General features: G+C 42.4%; 1 long non-coding RNA gene across 2 annotated transcripts; it reads left to right on the forward strand.

The window, feature by feature from the left end:
- Positions 1-6938: 6938 nt before the first annotated feature.
- On the forward strand, positions 6939-13649 carry LOC104599420 (uncharacterized). 2 transcript variants are annotated; one of them, XR_016074540.1, is made up of 8 exons: positions 6939-7662; positions 7758-9799; positions 9945-10131; positions 10263-10328; positions 10441-10507; positions 10617-10932; positions 11613-11733; positions 13340-13649. It is a non-coding gene; the product is annotated as an uncharacterized LOC104599420 (long non-coding RNA). The 2 variants fall into 2 exon arrangements; XR_016074534.1 differs by having other exon boundaries at positions 6944-7662; positions 10263-10507.
- The last annotated feature ends 5168 nt before the right edge of the window (positions 13650-18817 follow it).

Below are 18817 nucleotides of genomic sequence, written 5' to 3' on the forward strand. Positions count from 1 at the left end.
GACAGAAGAAGAAGAAGAAGAAGAAGAAGAAGAAGAAGAAGAAGAAAGAGAAGAAGAGAGGAGAGAGGGAGGAAGGGAGTGGCTGAGAGGGGGTACTGCCGCCACTGCTCTGCTTCTGGGTTAGAACGGGGAAGGGGAGGTAGAAGATCACCGATGGTAACGGGAAAGGCATTGGTTCTCTCCCTCCTTTGTTCATCATTGTTAGTTCCCTCATTTGTTCGTCGTCGATGGTAATAGTGATTTCTCAAAATTTCCACTCGGATCGCAATTTTGGTGTGACCCCAAACCCATGGTTTTAGGATTTGATACCCCACATTTTTCTCATCCCATCCCTCTATTTCCCTCAAAACAAATGAGAGAAAAAGGAATATTTTTAGAATATTCCATTTTTCTCCTCATCCCCATCCTACAAACCAAATGGAGCCTAACGGGGTTTTGGCCGTTAGTTAGCTATGTGGTTGAACCGGGGCACAAAATGACAAAAATCAAATTAAACCCTTCACAATTCGAACCCTCCTTTCCCTTTCTATTTCTTTTCTCCTCCCACTAAACCCTCTTACCCTACACACCGGTGAGAGCTCCAGTAGTACGCTCTTTATTAAGAGAATACCCCATAAACCCAGCTGACGCAAGTTGCAATGAACTTTACTCTTGCGATGAGCTTTAGCTGTGATGAAGTTTACTCTCGGAATAAGTTTGTTACTAATCCATTAATCGGTTACGGATTTGTTTTGGTTGTTTTTGTAAATGCCACGTAATCCTCTTTTGGCTTATTGTAATAAATGCCTATATATACTTTATTATTTTAATGAAGGAATTACTACTTTGTTTTTGTCAATTCCGTGTTACTGAGTTTTACATGGTATCAGAGCCCTAGGCCCTATCGGAAAATTCTGATTCTTGATTCCAGTCTTCTTTTACTCCTTGTTTTGCCTTTCTTGACTCCAGTCTTCTTCTTATTCTTGTTTTGCCCTTTTTCGCCATCAACAAGGATGACCGTGAATAGAAGTGGAAACACCATATTCACTATCGCTGATCAAATCTCCTCTTTTGGTGATCCGTTCTACCTCCATCCTTCTAACAGCCCTGGCACAGTGCTTGTTTCTTGTCTTCTTAATGGAGACAACTATATGACTTGGCGAAGAGCAATGACTAATGCTCTCAACGCCAAGAACAAGATTGGATTTGTGAATGGAATGATTCAGAAGCCAGATCCGGCAAATTAGGCAAAGTTCCTCGCTTAGTCGAAATGTAATTCCATGGTGGTGTCATGGATCTTCAATGCTTTAGCCAAAGATCTCCATGAAAGCGTAGCCTATGCTGAAAACGCTCAAGAAATGTGGAAAGATTTGGAAGAAAGGTTCTCACGAGGAAATGCACCAAGGATCTTTCATCTCAAGAGAGAACTCATGTTGCTCGGGCAAGAAAGTCTCCATGTCTTTGTTTGCTTCTCAAAACTCTAGGCAATTTGGGATGAATTGTCAGCCTACATGGTCGGGCCATTATGTACCTATGGGTTGTGTACTTGTGGAATCCAGAAAAATTTTGTTACAGAACGAGAAAGAGATAAGGTGTGGTGTATTAGTTTTTGTTGGGTCTAAATGAAAAATTTAACAATATCAGATCGAGCATTTTGAGCATGGACCCTCTACCGAGCATTAGTAGAGTCTATGCACTTGTATCACAAGAAGAAAGACATCGGTCTTTAATTGCTCAACACGGTCCAACTACAGAGGATGTTGCTTTTCATGTGGCAAGTCCAAAATTCAACCCAAAAGGAGGAAAAGAAAAGCCCAAGATTCGTTGTGATCACTGCAAGAAATAGGGCCACAGCAAGGACCGCTATTTTGAATTGTTCGGGAATCCACCAAATTAGGGAACTCGATCAAAGTCCACACCCAAGAACAGCACTGGCAATCAAGAAAAGGCTGCTCCTGGCACAAACTTAGTCCAAGGAGACTCTCCGGTTTCCAACCTATCCAAGGAACAGTATCAACAGTTATTAAGCACTATCAGCAATCTATCTGATCTTATAAACAAAGTTAAACATACTTTCTCTGCCAACTTTGCAGATAAATTCACTACCCTTTCTTGGCTTTTGGATAGTAGGGCCTCAGATCACATGGTTCCCGCTAATTCTGAATTTGCTACTACATCTATTACATTGGCATCAACACTGAAACCGGTTCAGCTGCCAAATGGAAACAATGTTATCGGTTCAGTCACAAAGTGACATAGCGTTGTCTTCAAATCAGGTATTAAAGGATGTTTTATTCATGTCGGGATTTCAATGCAATCTTATATCTATGGGTAAACTTACCAAAGACCTTAATTGTGCTATATTGTTCTTTCCCACTTTCTGTGCCCTTCAGGACTTGACATCCAAGAAGCTGATTGGTGTGGGCTGGATGCGTGATGGGCTATATCACTCCACTTCCTTTCCATCAACCATCTCTTTGCACAGTACGCACGCACATGATCCACTCATATGGCATTCAAGGTTGGGACATGCTTCTTATGAGAAACTTGCTTTGATTCCGGAACTACACATTACTGCACCAAAAGATGATTGTTCCGACATATGCTTTCGAGTAAAACAAATGCATCCTTCTTTTCCTATTAGTCATACTAGATCTGATGCCCAGTTTACACTCATGCATTGTGATATTTGGGGAGGCTATCGCACTCCATCTTATTCTATAGCTCATTATAGGGGTGTTCACGGGTCGGGTTGGGTCGATTTATTGGAGTTTTCCCAACCGACCCGACCTGGTCGGGTTACCTGAGGTGGAAACCGAAACCGACCCACTAATAGGCCAAATCGACCTGGTCGGTTTGAGTCGGGTTGGGTCGGTTTCGGTTTTGCTCCTGTACAAAAGGACACTTAATTGAATTCTAATTGTAATTGCCTAATGGGTTGCCTATTTGGTGTAAAAGATTATAGAAAGTTGGAAACTAGGATAGATTGCCTATTCTAATTGTAATTGCCTAATGGGCCTTCTAGTTCTAGTAGAAAACTAGTTATAATTAAGTAGGAAACTACTCAAACTAGGAACTAAGACTAGTTCGGTTCGGTTCAGGTTACAAGAAAACCGAAACCGACCCAAAATATCGATTTATATATTTGCCCAACCCGAAATCGACCGGTACTGATGAAAACCCGACCAACTCGGGTTGGATCGGTCCTGGTTGGTCGGTTTGGTCGGGTTGGACATTCTTATGAACAACCCTAGCTCATTATTTCTTGGCAATTGTAGACAATTGTACTCGAGCTACATGGGTATACTTATTACGATATAAATAAGATGTGTGTTCTTTTCTTGTAATGTTTTGTGAAATGGTGAAAACCCAGTTCAATGCCCAAGTTAAGTATATCCATTCGGGTAATGGATCTGAATTTCTCTCGAGACTTGTTCAAGATTTCTTGACAACACATGGAATCTTACATCAAACATCTTGCATAGACACCCCTCAATAGAATGGGGTCATTGAGCGCAAGCATCGACACTTACTTGAGATAGCAAGGGCCTTACGGTTCCAAGCGCACTTGCCAATCAAGTTATGGGGAGAATGTATTCTGACAACAACTTACATCATTAATCACTTGTCTATTCCAATACTTGATGGGGAATCACCATATGAACTTCTTTTCATCAAGCCTCCTTCATATAATCATTTCCAAACATTTGGTTGCCTCTTCTATGCAAGTACATCCCGACGTGGGTGTGATAAATTTGATACCTGTGCCACTAAATGTGTGTTAGTCAGGTATACTAATGGTAAAAAATGATACAGATTATATGACTTGACAACCAAGCAGATATTTGTGTCTAGAGATGTGATTTTCTTTGAACACAAATTTCCCTTTGTTGATGAGGACATGTCTTTGGACCCATCCCCACTATCAATCATGCCTCTACCAACAATCGGTGATACAGTTCCTAGTCAAACACCTAGAACTGAACCAGTTTGTGACAACTCACAACCCCCTATTAATTCAAAATTGCCCGAACACAATAGTGACATGGACTTCATCACTTCGCCAACTTCTAAACTTGCTGTTCCTAGCCCTTCAACTTCACATAACCATCACCCACTTTGCTCCAAAAAACCTCCACCAAACCTGGCTGACTACATTTTCCCAACACTTAAGTCACAAACTAATTCATGCAGCACCCACCACCCAATCTCCAATTTTTTAACTATGAGTTCAATCCCCTCTACACAACTTGAGCCTTCTTATTATGATGAAGCCAGCAAACATGACTGTTGGAAACAAGCTATGTCAGTTGAACTATCTGCACTTGAGCGCACTCATACCTGGACCTTGACTAACCTACCACCGGGAAAAACTCTCATTGGGTGTCGTTGGGCCTACAAAGTCAAATACAAGTCTAATGGAACTGTTGAGCGTTACAAAGCCTACTTGGTAGCAAAAAACTATACTCAAATTGAAGGCATTGAATATACAGAGACATATGCCCTAGTTGCCAAGCTAGTAACAATACGCTGTCTCTTAGCACTGGCTGCAACCTGAAATTGGGAACTACATCAGATGGACGTAAACAATGCGTTCCTCCATGGTACTCTCCATAAAGAAATTTACATGGTGCCTCTACCAGGACTCTTGCCTCCTAAGGATCAATGAGCATGTCACTTGAACATATCCATTTATGTCCTTAAGCAAGCCTCGCGCAATTGGTTTGAAACTTTAGCTCATGCTTTTTGCCAACGGAGCTTCAAGTAATCAATTGCTAATAATACCTTCTTTACTTCAGTCCAATCAGACAACATTCTTGTGGTACTTGCATATGTTGATGACTTGGTGATTATCAAAATGACCCAACCCGTATTTCTGCTCTTAAGGACTACCTACGATAGTGTTTTCCAATCAATGACCTTAGCGTCCTTCATATTTTCTTGGCATTGATATCTCTCGGTCTTCTTCCAGCATTTTTCTCTGTCAAAGGAAATATACCCCTGACATCCTTCAGGATGCATGCATGCTAGGATGCAAACCTAGTATGTTTCCCATTACACAACAACATCATTTGGGACCAGAATCCGGTGAGCCAATTACTCAACCCAATCAGTACAGATGACTTGGGGGTCGTCTTCTCTATCTCACCATTATGAGACCAGAACTCACTTATTTAATTCACATTCCAAGTCAATTTATGAGTTATCCTAGATAACAACATTTGGATATTGCAATGCACATCCTTCAATACTTGAAGGCTACACCAGAGCAAGGAATACTTCTTTCGGCTGATTGTGATCTCCATTTGCGAACTTATTGTGGCTCAGATTGGGCTGGTTGCCCAACCACACGAAAATCCATCACCGACTATCTCACAACCCTAGGACAATCTCCTTTGTCATGGAAGAGCAAGAAGCAAGCAATAGTGGCCCGCTCTTCTGCTGAAGCAAAGTATCGTGCAATGGCAGCTGCCACCAGCAAACTATTATGGCTGAAGTAAGTCTTCTCTGATCTTGGTCTCTTTCATCCACAACCGATGCAGTTATACTGTGACAACAAGGCAACACTCCACATCGCTGCTAATCCAGTATTCCATGAGCGCACCAAACACATTGAAATAGATTGTCATTTCATACGAGAGCACCTTCAGTCTAAAGCTATAACTACTGCTCATCTTCCTACATCAGCTCAGCTTGTAGATATCTTTACCAAAGCTGTTGGCCAAGATAGATTTGCTTATTTATTACCCAAGTTGGGAATTTTTAATCCTCATGCTCCAACTTGAAGGGGGGGGGGGTATTAGGAGAATACCCAGTATACCTAGTTGACGCAGGTTGTGATGAGAAACTTGCAATGAGCTTTAGCTGCGATGAAGTTTACTCTTGGAAGAAGTTTGTTACCAATCTATTAATCGGTTACAGATCTGGTTGTTTTTGTAAATGCCATGTCAGTCTCTTTTGGCTTCTTGTAATAAATGCCTATATATACTTGATTATTTTAATGAAGGAATTACTACTTTTTCTTCGTCAATTCCATGTTACTGAGTTTTACACTCTCCTCCTCCTCCTCTTCTTCTTCTTCTTCTTCTTCTTCTTCTTCTTCCTATGAAGGTGGTTCTAGTTCTCTGTTTGGACACATTAAAGGTGACCCCGAACCTCAACTCACACCGACACAAGGCTCTCTATACTCTTTGTTTAGGCGAACCAAGGTGAGTGAACCCGGGCTTACAAATGTGTTCTCTGTTCAAATAAGAAATCACTATAATAGGTTGTGGGATAAGAGTTCAAAACTTCATGTGGGTGAAGGGGTACTTGAAAACTTTTTACCTTCACTTCCTCATATAGTTTCTTCTCCCAAGCGTATAGCCTTCCTAGTGTCAGTGAATGGCCCCCTGATTCCATTCCTCCATAGTCTTCAAAGAGGTCGTTCTTGAAATTTGTCCATGTGGAAGAACCTTTGGAACTGGATGCAAGGAAACTCTTGCAGGATGAAGATTGAGAAGAAGTGGATCTATGCCATGTAATATCTTGCATAATTTTTGTGGAGTTCTTTGCGTTCAAGAAGCATAATACCCAGATAAGAGAGCCTTGTGCCGGTGTGAGTTGAGGTTCGGGGTCACCTTCAATCTGTCCAAACAAGGAATCAGAACCACCTCCGTAAGAAGAAGAAGAGCATACCGCCGGAGCTCTCACCACCGACGGATGAAGGCCAGTGTATGGAGTAGTAGGAGGGTTTGGACTTTGATGGGAGGAGAAAAGAAAAAAGTAGAAAGGGGAAGGATGGTTCTAACTGTGAGAGGGGGTTTAATTTGATTTTTGTTGTTTTGTGCCCCGGTTCAACCACATAGCCAACTAACGGCCAAAACCCTGTTAAAGTAGTCCATCCATGCCTGGACAACGCGGTCGTCCCTCATTGGCAGGTTCACGCAGATTCCAATCCTGCAATCCTTTTTAGTTTTCTAGTTCTCCCGGTTCCCTTCTTTTGGTTTTCTGGTGCCCTCTTAATTTTTATAACGCTTTTATAGTTTTTTATTTTCCTTTCCTATCTACCATAATCCCTTATCCTTTTAAGACAAATTTCTTAAATTACCCTTATTTAGTTAATATATTAGTACACCTACTGTTTGACTATAAATAGAAAATTGCCATTGACGTTAAATACTGACAAAAGAGATGAAATGTCAATTTTATCCTTCCGTTGAATCCTTAAACCTTCGCATCCTTCGTCAACGCCACCGCCACTACTGTCGATGAAATTTGCAAAGAATGAGGTTGGAGCAAAGCAATACCACATCAGACCCGAGCTCAGTTGTTGCCTCTACTGTTGTTGATGTTGAAGATGCAAATCTGAATCCATGGCCTCTCTGCTCTTCGACTGCAGTTCTTTCAGATGTATGAAGCTCGAAGGAAACAACGTACTCATGTGCTTTGGTAATGCTTGAGATCCACCGTACATCATCTCCCATCGCTAGATAGAAATTTCGGAATCTCCACACACAATACAGTCCAACCAAACTGTCAGAGGCATGGAGAGAGCGAGAGAAAGAAAGGGGAGAAACCGTCGTTCAAACTGTCACTGGTGTGGACGGTGGAACAGGGGAGAGCAGGGCAGGGAGAGGGTGAGAGAAAGAAAGAGGAGAAGCCCTTGTTGTCAATGGCCTGGCTGTTGAGAGAATGACGAAGGTACGAGTTCTTCTCTCTTCTATGATTTGATTGGTTAATTTAGCGCAATAGTTTGTTAAACTTAGTTATTTGATTATTGGGTATATTCTCTGCAGGTTGAATCAAGGAACCTATAGTTGTCTCTCTGTTGGGAGCTCTTGTTGGAGCTGACTTGTTACTTTGAATTGTATTTCTACTACATAATTCTTTTATTTAATGCAATCCAAGCCCCAGAGCTGCAACAAAGAGTCTGAATCCATCAGCCATCTCCATCAACCTTGCCGGACTTTATGGAGAGTCGTCGGCAAACTGAGGCACCGGTCAACCGAAAAACTGGGGGTACGAAGAGATACATACCTGAGTAATGACACATGGACGAGATTGGCAGGCCACCATATAAGAAGAATGAAGAAACACCTAACTAATAGCTACCTGGGTTGTTATAACAACGACAAGGGAGACGAAGAAGGTAATGTTCTTCTTGTAGAACATCTTAACAGCGGTGACGATGTGTACGGCGTAAACCGTCCCGGCTCCGAGTTGGCAAAGATGGTGATCAACACGTGCTCTTTGACATTAAAGGGTCCCGGATTCAGTGTGAACTTCCACTGGGAAGCCTTAAAATGAGAGGATTGGTGATCATCGACGCCATTAGGCGCTCAAGTGGGGCCACAACGATCTGAGCTGATATTGCGGTGATGGTTAGAGACTCTATCCGATACCAGAAGAAGTGGTTGAGGAAGGAGAGAAGAATGCATGAAATTGTTTCGAGAGGGAAAGAAAGGGAGAGAGAGGTAACGGGGCTGCAATGTCGGTTAGATCACCAAGTGTGGAGAGAGAGGTAACAGGTCTTCATTTGGAGGGGACAAAACAGATAGGAAAAAAGAAAATGCGGAGACTGAGAAGATAAACCCCATAAGATTCTGGTAATGCAACTATGGTTGAAAGTTGTTGTGGCGGCATTTCCTATAGCAGCAATTCTTGCAGTGCTCCTAATTGTCTTCCTCCAGTGGTGGTGTTCCTCTAAAGGAGGTCTTATGGGTATTACAGATACTGTGGTGGATTCATCAATCTTTTTATACAGATAAACTCACAGTAAAACACATGCGCAATAACCACTCTATCGATTCTCTCTGTGATCATCGCCAAAACTGGCAGTAGAAACGAGGCTCACTAATAAAGTGAACATTCTTTGTGTTCGCTAGGTGCATTGTGTTGGGTTGCATGGTTGGAGCGGGACAATAGAATTTTTTCTCAACCAATCACATAAATAGAAAGATTGATTGGGAGGGTGCGGCGAAATTTCAATGAATAAAGTGTTTAAGGGCACGAATGGGAAAGAATTCTTTTTTGTAGATGATGTAAATGGATGACTAATAGAGTAACGGTCTGTAGCTACTATACTTTTTTGATTTCTCATACCTTTGTATGATGCCTTGGTATACAATTTTCTCAAAAGGCAAAAATATTAATCTGGAATGAATGGTTTCTTTTTTCAGGAAACGAAATCTATTCGTGCAAATATTTCATGCATGTATCCATTGTATGATACACGCGTGTCCATTGCATGCTTCTCCCATTTCTTCGAGATGTTTCTTCCCAAGTTCGAAGGGAGAGTCCCTCTTCGAGAGAGCTCCTTCACCTTTCGATTTTCCCTGCCGTTCGAGATGCTTCTTTCCAAGTTCGAAGGGAGAGCTCCTTCGGGCCTGTCTCCTCTTCGCGTAGCCTGTCAATGAAAATGCTAGCAGCTTCACTGGCAAGCTTCAACATTACCGGCGAGACCAAGTGTTGTAGTAACATCACCGGCTCTGATCTCTCCATCATCTTTCTTTTTTTTTTTTTTTTTGTCTTTTTGCTCTCCCCACATCACCTCTCTCGCACTTTCTCTCTCTCCCTATTTGGGTTTTATAGGTTTTCCCTTCTCTTGCTTCCGGCAGTAGCAGTAACAGTGGCAGACCTTGCCTTCTCTCTCACGATTTTCTCTCTCCCTCTCTCTCTCTCTCTCTATGGCGGTGATCGGAAGAGCTTTCCGCCTGCAAATGTGATATATTTTTTAACATGCAAGAACGATGAGACACTAGCGAGACCAAGTGTTGTAGTAGCATCACCGGCTCCGATCTCTCCGTCATCTTCCAATGCTTCTGCTCGGAAGAAGATGGTTAGTTTCTAAATTTTTACTCTTTATTTTGTTCATATCTTTTGCTTTTTTTTTTCAATCTCTCCTCTTTATTTTGTTCATATCTTTTGCTTTTTTTTTAATCTCTCTGGAGATTGTCCACTAAATGTTTCAGGTTTTGTGGCAGAAACCTATTGGAAATAAGGAGAGGGTTCTTGATCTGCAGCTTGATTTAGAGAAGGATGATAGGGAAAGTTGCAGTATTGGTGGCACCAAACAGTAACAACCGCAGCAAGTTCAACAGCAGCAGCCGCCTCCGCCGCCGCCAGCCCAACCAAAATCTGGAAGAAATTATTTGAAGGCGGAGAAACCTGGTAAACCTACTTGAAGTTCCAATTTTTGCAATGCAGGGTGTCTGTTTTATTGACCCCACGTTATCGCATTGAGTGGCTTCCTTTTTTTTTCCTTATCTTTGCTTTTTCTCATAATTTCCTCTCTCTTTCAGCTCAATTCACCTCTTTTCCGTTGCCGATGATTATAGCGGGCTGGCCAGGCGGGCTTACTTCTTTGGGTGCGAATCCGATTACCTCGTTATATTTCCCTGGATGTTTTGGTTATTTATCATTGTAACCGTAACAATAAATATTTCATAGCTAAGAAATTACCCCCACCTTCATAAGCAGATACATGCCACCACTTCAAGCTGTTGTGTCCATGGATGGGAGTTCTGGATCTTTGACGCCTAGCCAGGTATGTGTCATTTTCTTTATGTAGTGTCCACTTGGGCGATGTACCAAAAGTTCTCTAATGATCTGGTGTTAAAAAAATTTGGGTACCACATTTGTTTCTCTCTCAACAGCGGCCAAAGAGGTGCGCAACTCATTCCTTTCTGGCATGCAGTTGCTGGTTCTGCATCTTTTTATGGGGCCAAGCCATACAATCTCAATGTTGTGCCCCCAACAGAAACCACTATTCTGGGAAACCCATTGCAGGGAAGCTTACCAAGTGGGAATTTGAACTCGGTTTCAGACAAGGGCCAAGTTGCTAGCACATTTTCTGGTCATACTACAAAGGATTAGAACTTTGCAGCGGTTGCACCTAACTTTGTGGATGCCCAGAGAAAGCAACATGTGCTCCAGCAAGCTCCGCAGTCTGCTTCTTCTGGAAATCTGCTGGTATGGCCCTCTCCTCTTCACTGAATAATTTACTGGTGATGGTTTAAGAAATTTATTAATTTTATTTGCTCTATATGTTGGCATGGTCTTACTTTCCACCCGCCGCCCGGCACGACGGTCCGTGGGCCGTGCCAGGCCTGGGGTTTTAGGTCCACGGGCCGGGCCAGCATGGCATGACCAAGCGGGTCATGCTGCCCGTGGCCCAGCCCGATACAGTCCATATATTATTTATAATATATTATATAAATTATAATTATATAATTACATAATAATATATAATATAATATATTAATAAAATAAACAATTGTTTTCAATTTTATTATACTAATTTATTAGTTGTTGTATATATAAGCAATTGTATATATCAAAATTCATATAAAATTAAAATTTTAAGTTTTTTTCAATTTTTTTAAATAAATAGCTTTGGCCTGGTCCATAGCCTGACCTGGCCCATGGACCAGCCTAGCCCGTGGCACGACACTCCCTTTCTTCTTTTACTGAATGCTATTCATTTTTCTTTTGGAACCCTATGCACAAATGCAATTACTTGTATAGATTTTTAATTCTTTTGGTCATTATTCAGTTGAATGTAAAGTTTATTGCACATGAAGTATCTTGGTTAAGTTATATTCACAGTTGCAACCAATTTACTTAAAATTTTCAATTTCTCTCTGTTGCAGCTTGTTTATTCTAAACTCAGTTGTTTTCCCAACGCTACAATGGATTTTGCTTGATGAATGCCAAAACTTTGGTTCAAAAGATCTTTGCCCCCTTGGTGGGATTGCAAAAATATATTTCATGGTATGTGCACATGGCAATGTGTGTTTGTAGGGCCTATTGGTTACAATTAGAACTTGTTTCAGAATTGCATTTCAACTAATCAGTCTACAGTTTAGTCAGATTTTTATAGCTCCTCAACTTTAACCAGCCAGTAGAAATTCTTGGCTGGTTCTGGATCATAAGATATCTGAATAGTCCATTTGTTGCCTCAATTTCTTATTATTTTAATATATGAATTTCTTGTGATTATACAATTCTATGATATAGATGAGGTAGTGAACATTTCTATGTTAGAGAAAGAATACCATGTAATTGGTCCTAATAGCTCAAAATTAGCATTGCAGCTAATCAATGAAAAGAAAAAAAAAACAAAACAGTTTCAAGCGATTGCATCTGCATTAAAAGAAAATGGATATCAAAGATTTACCTAGCTTCATTACAGGGAGGCTAACCATCACAAGTCAAGGGTATATTGCTTCATAGTTGTTAGATAAGCTTAAGAAAAGGAAGAATTGTCACATACATTGTATTAATTTAGAAAAAGAATATAATAGAGTGCGTAGAGATTAATTTTATGGGTATTGGTTAAAAAGTTAACTCTTTAGCAGATACCTATCAATTTGCTACGTATAAATTCCCATTAAAAGAAATGGTACATGTTGTTGCATTAAGATAAACCACATATTAAGAGTGAGATGTTAGTATTTTCAATGACAAGACTTAAGAGTAGGACCCAAGCAGAAATCCTCGAGTTAGTTGAGTTGAAAGTTGCACATTGGGTGAAAACTTTGGATGATTTCAAAATATTTTCACTAAATGATAATTTGAGAACCTGGAAAGAGGTGGCGCTATCGGCTATAGACAAGGCAAGGGAAGTGATGGAATGGTGGGGGGTAGGGGGGTGTCTTCAGAGATAAAGAAGGAAGAGTGGTGGCTCAATATTCAGGACCCTTGGAGCATAGTGATGTATTGACAGCTGAACTGGTTAGTCTACTGCAGGGGTTAATGCCCAGATTCCTTGGGTATTCAGGTATAAATTCAGAGATTGTAAGCCTAACAATAGAACTGGATGTTTCCTTTAAGTGGGTAAGAAGAACAGCAAATGGAATGGCAGATTTTCTGGCCAAACAACGGGCTGTGAGACGGCATACGTTTTTGGCAAATCTGTAATCTTTGCTGATTTGGAATGGAACTTACACCCCAGATCTTGTAATTCCTAATCTTTCATTATTAAAATTCCTTTTCTGCTGATAAAAAAAAAATAAGGATTGCATTCGCATCTACATCTCTCTATATATAGTATGGTGGGATTCATCATCTAAGCCCAACTATATGGGGTTGGCTACATGAGTCCTGTTTCACCATTCCATTCTGTTTAGTGCAATATAGTATATTGGGGTCAAATAAGATTATTTGGTTTTTACAACTAACTAATTCTTTTCACTACATTTAAATTGTTGTAGTGATGAATTTTCCAAGGTAGGTAGTGATTTTTGTGGTATTTCTAAGGTGTCCTTTTTCTTTCTTTATTGTACTTGTTTAGTTATATTTTTGTATTTGCATTCTCTTCCAATCTATTTTGATTTTTTAGCATTCTGATTCTGTATGATTGGCCTTTCCCTTGCAGATCTTTTGGTTTTACCCACTATACGTTTTCAGCTATGTGTTAAGCAGCATCTGGTATTGATTGCTTCTTTTATCCACTGTTTCATGCCATGTAGCAAATTTTTTGCAGTTAATGTTTCTGTAATATTATCATATCACTATTTTGGTATCAATCCTCACTTGTGAAATTGTTCTTGATGTATTGTTTAATTGGAATATTGCTATGTTGTTGCAAGTTGTAACTCAGCTGATACATGAACCTCTTTCCAACTTGTAACCAAACTTTTAACTACCGCAGAATTGGTTATGTGCATTGGCTTATTTCTTAGCCAGTTTTTTTGGGCAATTAAATTCTCATAAAAAAGAAAAATATATGCCCATCCATTTTTCTAATAGTCCAAGGTAAGTTGCATGTAATTATCAGAAACAAAGATGATACAGGTATGGAAGCAAGGAGAGAAACCATGGAAGAAGCAGGGTGATTAAAAATTTGGACTATTGGGATTTAAGTAAGAACGCCTTGTCTGTTTTAGCCTGTGAGAACGCCTTCAAGGGTATATTGACTAATAATTAATTCTAGGTATCTTTTTGGTATTACATTTTTTTTCTTTTGTACATTTCCTTATTCTTTCTCTTTCTGTCTTGTTTCTATTTTTTTAAATGTATAATTAACTTTGGTTGCTTTTATTCAAATATCTTATTGGTAAATAAAAATTCTTTAAAATAATTTTAACTACAAAAATAGTGATAAAAATGAGACTAGAATATCTCATTTCCAAAGCAAAAGTCGTTAGAACAACCTTGCATTAGAATATCTCCGTTTCCAAAGCAAAGTTATTAAAGCTGTTCAAATGGGGTTTACACCGACTAAATCCGATTTTGATAAAAACTTCGATAAATTTTATCATTTTATTGAAATTGCTAAATTTTTCCCCTCACCTTTTTCAAGCACATAGTTTTTGTTTTATCATTTTATTAAATTACTTCCACAATTCCACTGGAACGCTAGTTGTACTACTAAATTAGAAGGGTGAAATTATCCAAGGCAATTTACAATGGATTTATAATAACTTAGAAAAAATAAAAGGGAAATTCCCGATTATTACCCTGCATTTTGAGCCTAGTGCCGTTTTGGTCCCCAAATTTTAAAATGCGGCAATTTAGTATTCAAACTTTCAAAATATGTTAATTTAGTACTTATTATTAACCAATCTTTAAGTGGCATTTGAAAAGACACAAATGCCCTTTAAGTGATATAATTTTCTTTATCAACCATCCAAATGTTGACAAAAAATGAATAATTCCAAATCTTTGCCTCTTCTATTTAAGAAAGTTGGGGTCTTTGGTCGGAATCTGATTATGGATCCAATGTAATAATCAATGTCCTAGACATTGGAATCTGGCCTAAGAAGTAGAGTTTTTCCAATCTGAACCTTGGCCCTATTCCTAGACAATGGAAACGCGTTTGTGAGGCTGGAGTTCAGTTCAGCTCAACTCACTATAATCTGAGCTAACCTCTCAAAGCAGCATAACATTGAACCATTAATTGGGCCTATCATAGTTTTAAATCACAACAATTTTTCTGAGTATAGGTTTAACTATTGCCCACCAAAGGGTAATATTGGGTTTTAAAAATTTTTTATACATCACATGGTGTCACATGTGCACAAATTGTGATGAAACATTAACGAATGCTAATGATGGGAGTAGAGTTAGTCAATTGTCATAAAACTTAAGGGTGCTTTAAGACTATATAAACAGTAGGGATAGAGCAGGGGACGTATTAAACCACCTATGAAAAGGTAAAATCTTCCCTTGCCTATAAGCCACGAAAGAAACCCTTGAAAAACATGTGAAAGCAATGTGCAATCTCCACCATGGTATCAATATTAATTTTACAGATGGTGGACAATTGGAGATCTTTATGGAAGATTACTAATGCTGCTCAATCTGAGGTGGTATACGAACTGAGGAGGGTAACTAAATAGTCCTTGTTGGCAAGGCGGGGCCGAGCTTCAAGGACGAGGCTGCGCTTCAAGACCTATAATCAAGGAAGAAGTTAGGGGCACGAGGAGTTATCCCCGGGAAGTACTCCGACGCTCAAGTCAAGAGGAGGTAGTGGACGGTTGGGTTGAGCTATAAGAGTGCTGGTCCGAGCTATAAGGGTGCTGGTCCGAGCTAAATAGCAGTATGGGTGTCAGAAGTTGGGGGTCCCTTACCTTGAGCATGGAGTACCTTTTTATAGCCGGAGGGTCTGTATCCTGATCAAAGTAGGGTTGCAAGGAAATCGGGATAGAGTTCCCCGCCGAGGTTATAGGGGGTAGAGTCTTACTCCTCGGCGGAGTTGTCTTCCCATCCTTATCCGCTAGGTGAGCTTATTCGTGTGGCGCATAGCTAACGTGGTCAACAGGACTACGATAATACCGAAACTCGATCGGATTACCACGATCTGGCCGAGCTGTGACACGTGGTCGTGGACCTCTGGGCCAGCTCAGCCATGTCCCCAACATCACTCCCCCAGTTCCGAAGTCGAGGGACGAGGTTCCCTAGGTTCGTTGCCCGGCTGAGGAACATCCGGCTGAGGAACATCCGGGCATGCATATTGTCCGCGCCATGTCGGTCGTTGCAGAGGAGTACTCCGATCGTCGACTGCAGAACTTAAACAAGAACCAAAATTTTGGTTCCCGAACCACTCCCCCAGTTCTGCTGTCGAGGAGGGGGAGTGCTCGGCCAGACTACTGTGCGACCTTGTAGCCTTCAACAGCCTAGACGAGGATCCGCATCGAAGGCTGGACCGATACTACGGGTCTCTGCGTCGAAGGTTGGACCAATAGTGTTGTCAAACTGGCGCAATTAATGGGCGTAACCACTGCCTACCGAGGGTGCCGCTTCGGTTTCCGAGGCTTCCCATCGCACGTTATTGGTTGCGTCGATTGGCCTTCCAAGGCATTGTTAGAGGTGCTTCATCTGCACCGTTGATCTCTCCTCGGTTTGTGCCCCTGATGGTTATAAAAGGGAAGACGGGGGGGACCCCCTATCCTCAGTATTGCTTGCAAGAAGGTATTTGGCATTCACTCCTCGGCAGGTTGTTCGGTCAAATAGTTCGGAAAATAGTTCGGTGGCTTTCACTCCTCAGCTCTGTAAATTGCCCGGTATGTCATTTTCATCTTGTCGGTCCTCTTCCTCTTTCGGGTCCTCCAGTAGTTCTAGTTCCAGCTCTTCTCACGGCTCGAATTACGAGCTTCCTCTACGGGTTGAGATTGGCACCTCCGGGATGGAGGCGGAGTTTCCATCTACGGGCATGTCGTCGGTTCGGCACCACGCCCTGCGTCTTGGCACCCGGGGATATCACTGCCAAAGTTGAGGAGTATGAGGTTGGTCCCTCTGGGATGGAGGCGGAGCTTCCTCTATGGGCAAGTCGTCAGTTCGGCACCATGCCCTACATCTTGGCGCCCGGGGATATGGCTCGGAATCGAGCTACGTACGCCATTCCCGCGGAATACCAAATGAGGTGTCCGCTACCCAGGGAGATGGCCACTGATGCTCCGTCTGGTGAGCAATGCGTTTATGAGCACACCTTGGAGGCTGGGCTGAGGATCCCATTGAGCGAAGGGTTTGCCGAGGTGCTAAACAGGTAAAGGGTGTGGTCGGTGAAGCTGATGCCGAACTCCTTTAAGTTCTTGCTCGGCCTTATGTCCTACTGTGCCATCCGCGATATCGAACTAACCCTGGGGATGGTGAGCTTTATGCTCTAGCTGAAACACCACCAGCAACGGTACTATTACTTCGCTCGGCGGAATATTCGATCAATGGTTGGGGCCCCTTCTTCTGTGAAGCACTGGAAGGAGTCGTTCTTCTTCGTGCGCATTCCCGGGGGTCTCCCTTTTCCTGCCGAGCTGCGGAAGCCGAGGACGACTCTGTCGTAGCCCCAATGGTCAGCGCTCACTTGGGAAGAGAGGTCGTCCCTGAGCATGATCCACGAGATTGATGCTATCGTGTACACATGCATGGAGATGCTGATGCTCACTGGGCTGATGGAGAGGGTGGCCGGTCTGTTCCTTTTACTATTTGTTCACCGAGTTATCGTTACCTTGCCCACTTCCTACTTATCTTGGGTATCTTGTGTTGCAGGTATAAGTATGGCCAACGAGGAAGATTGTACACCAGATGAAGGCACTTCGGCAGATGCAGGCGCAAGCTGGTAGCAATCGGAGGCTTGTCCCGAGACAAAAGAGCGGCCACGATCCACGGATAGGGCGGATCATCGGCAAAGGAGAGTCCGGCAGCAGGAGGCCGAGGAGGACAACATCGTCATGGTTGACCCTGAAGGGGTTCGTCGTCCTATAGGTGTGTCGGGCACGGAAGCAGGCAACAACTTGGGTCTGCACATACCGCGGTGGTCGGTTCATGTTGATGACAACCTGGAGACACCTGGGGTCCTCGAGAAGTTGTTGCGGGGGATCATGACCATGTCGATAGTTCGGGAATCGGTCGGGGTCGGCAGCGAAGCCTTAGAGTGTGCCCTTCTTCGGTCTGCTGCCCAAGTGAGATCCCTTCTCTTATTCCTTGCATTTTTGCTCTCTTTTGTATACTTATCATCTTCTTCTACAGAATTCTTGTACGGCGGTCACGTTGGTTGACCGTCTCCGAGACCTCCGATCAACGTACGAGTGGGAACACTCCGAGTATCTGCGGCAGAAGGCCCAATTGGCCGAGCTTCAGGCTTCCGGGGAGCGGTCGGCCGCGTTAGAGAGGGAGGTGACCGAGATGAAGGCGCAGCTGGCCGAGCAGGCCAGCCTAGTCTGGGGGCTGAAGCGAGAGATCTACGAGCTTAAGGCAAAACGGGACAAGTTGAGGTAGGAGGATGGCGAGGAGGCAGTCGATCAGTACAAGGCGTCGGAGGAGATGCAGGTACAAATGGATGAGTACGTTGAGGCTTCCTTCGTAGTTGGGTTCAATGTCTTCCAACGAAGGATCCTTCATCGCCATCTGGAGCTGGCCGAGGAGTTGTAGGGTTGGGGTGCTTTCAATTCGGATACTCCACAAGGATCTGCCGAGGGAGCTGGTGAAGAGGCTGGTGACGAGGTTGAAGCAGTCGATAGTGCTACTGGCTCTGTCGCCAAGGACTGAGCAGTTGTTTCTATCATTTGTTTTTTTTCATTGGATTCGATATGCCGAGTCTTAAATGATGTAATGGACCATTTTGAGTTGAATATTAGTGTTTCTTTGTCTGAGCATATGTTGCTATACTTGTGCCTTTTTCTTTTTCCAGCCGAAGCATGTCTAGCCAGGCTATTGCGTGTGCCAGGCTAGGCTATGCCTCGACATTTTGTTGTACAATTTTCTTCTATTGGCCGAGGTGTGTCTGGCCGGGCTACACATGGGCCCGGGCAGGTTATGCCTTGGGCGACCTCGTACTTCTGCGATTTTAGTTTGTTGGCCGAGGCATAGCCGGTCGGGCTATGCCTCGGCGTCCCCAGTCTTGTGTCAACCGAGATGT

Source organism: Nelumbo nucifera, chromosome 1 (genome assembly GCF_055504915.1).
Source record: "Nelumbo nucifera cultivar China Antique chromosome 1, China Antique-T2T, whole genome shotgun sequence".
NCBI classification, from domain to species: domain Eukaryota; kingdom Viridiplantae; phylum Streptophyta; class Magnoliopsida; order Proteales; family Nelumbonaceae; genus Nelumbo; species Nelumbo nucifera.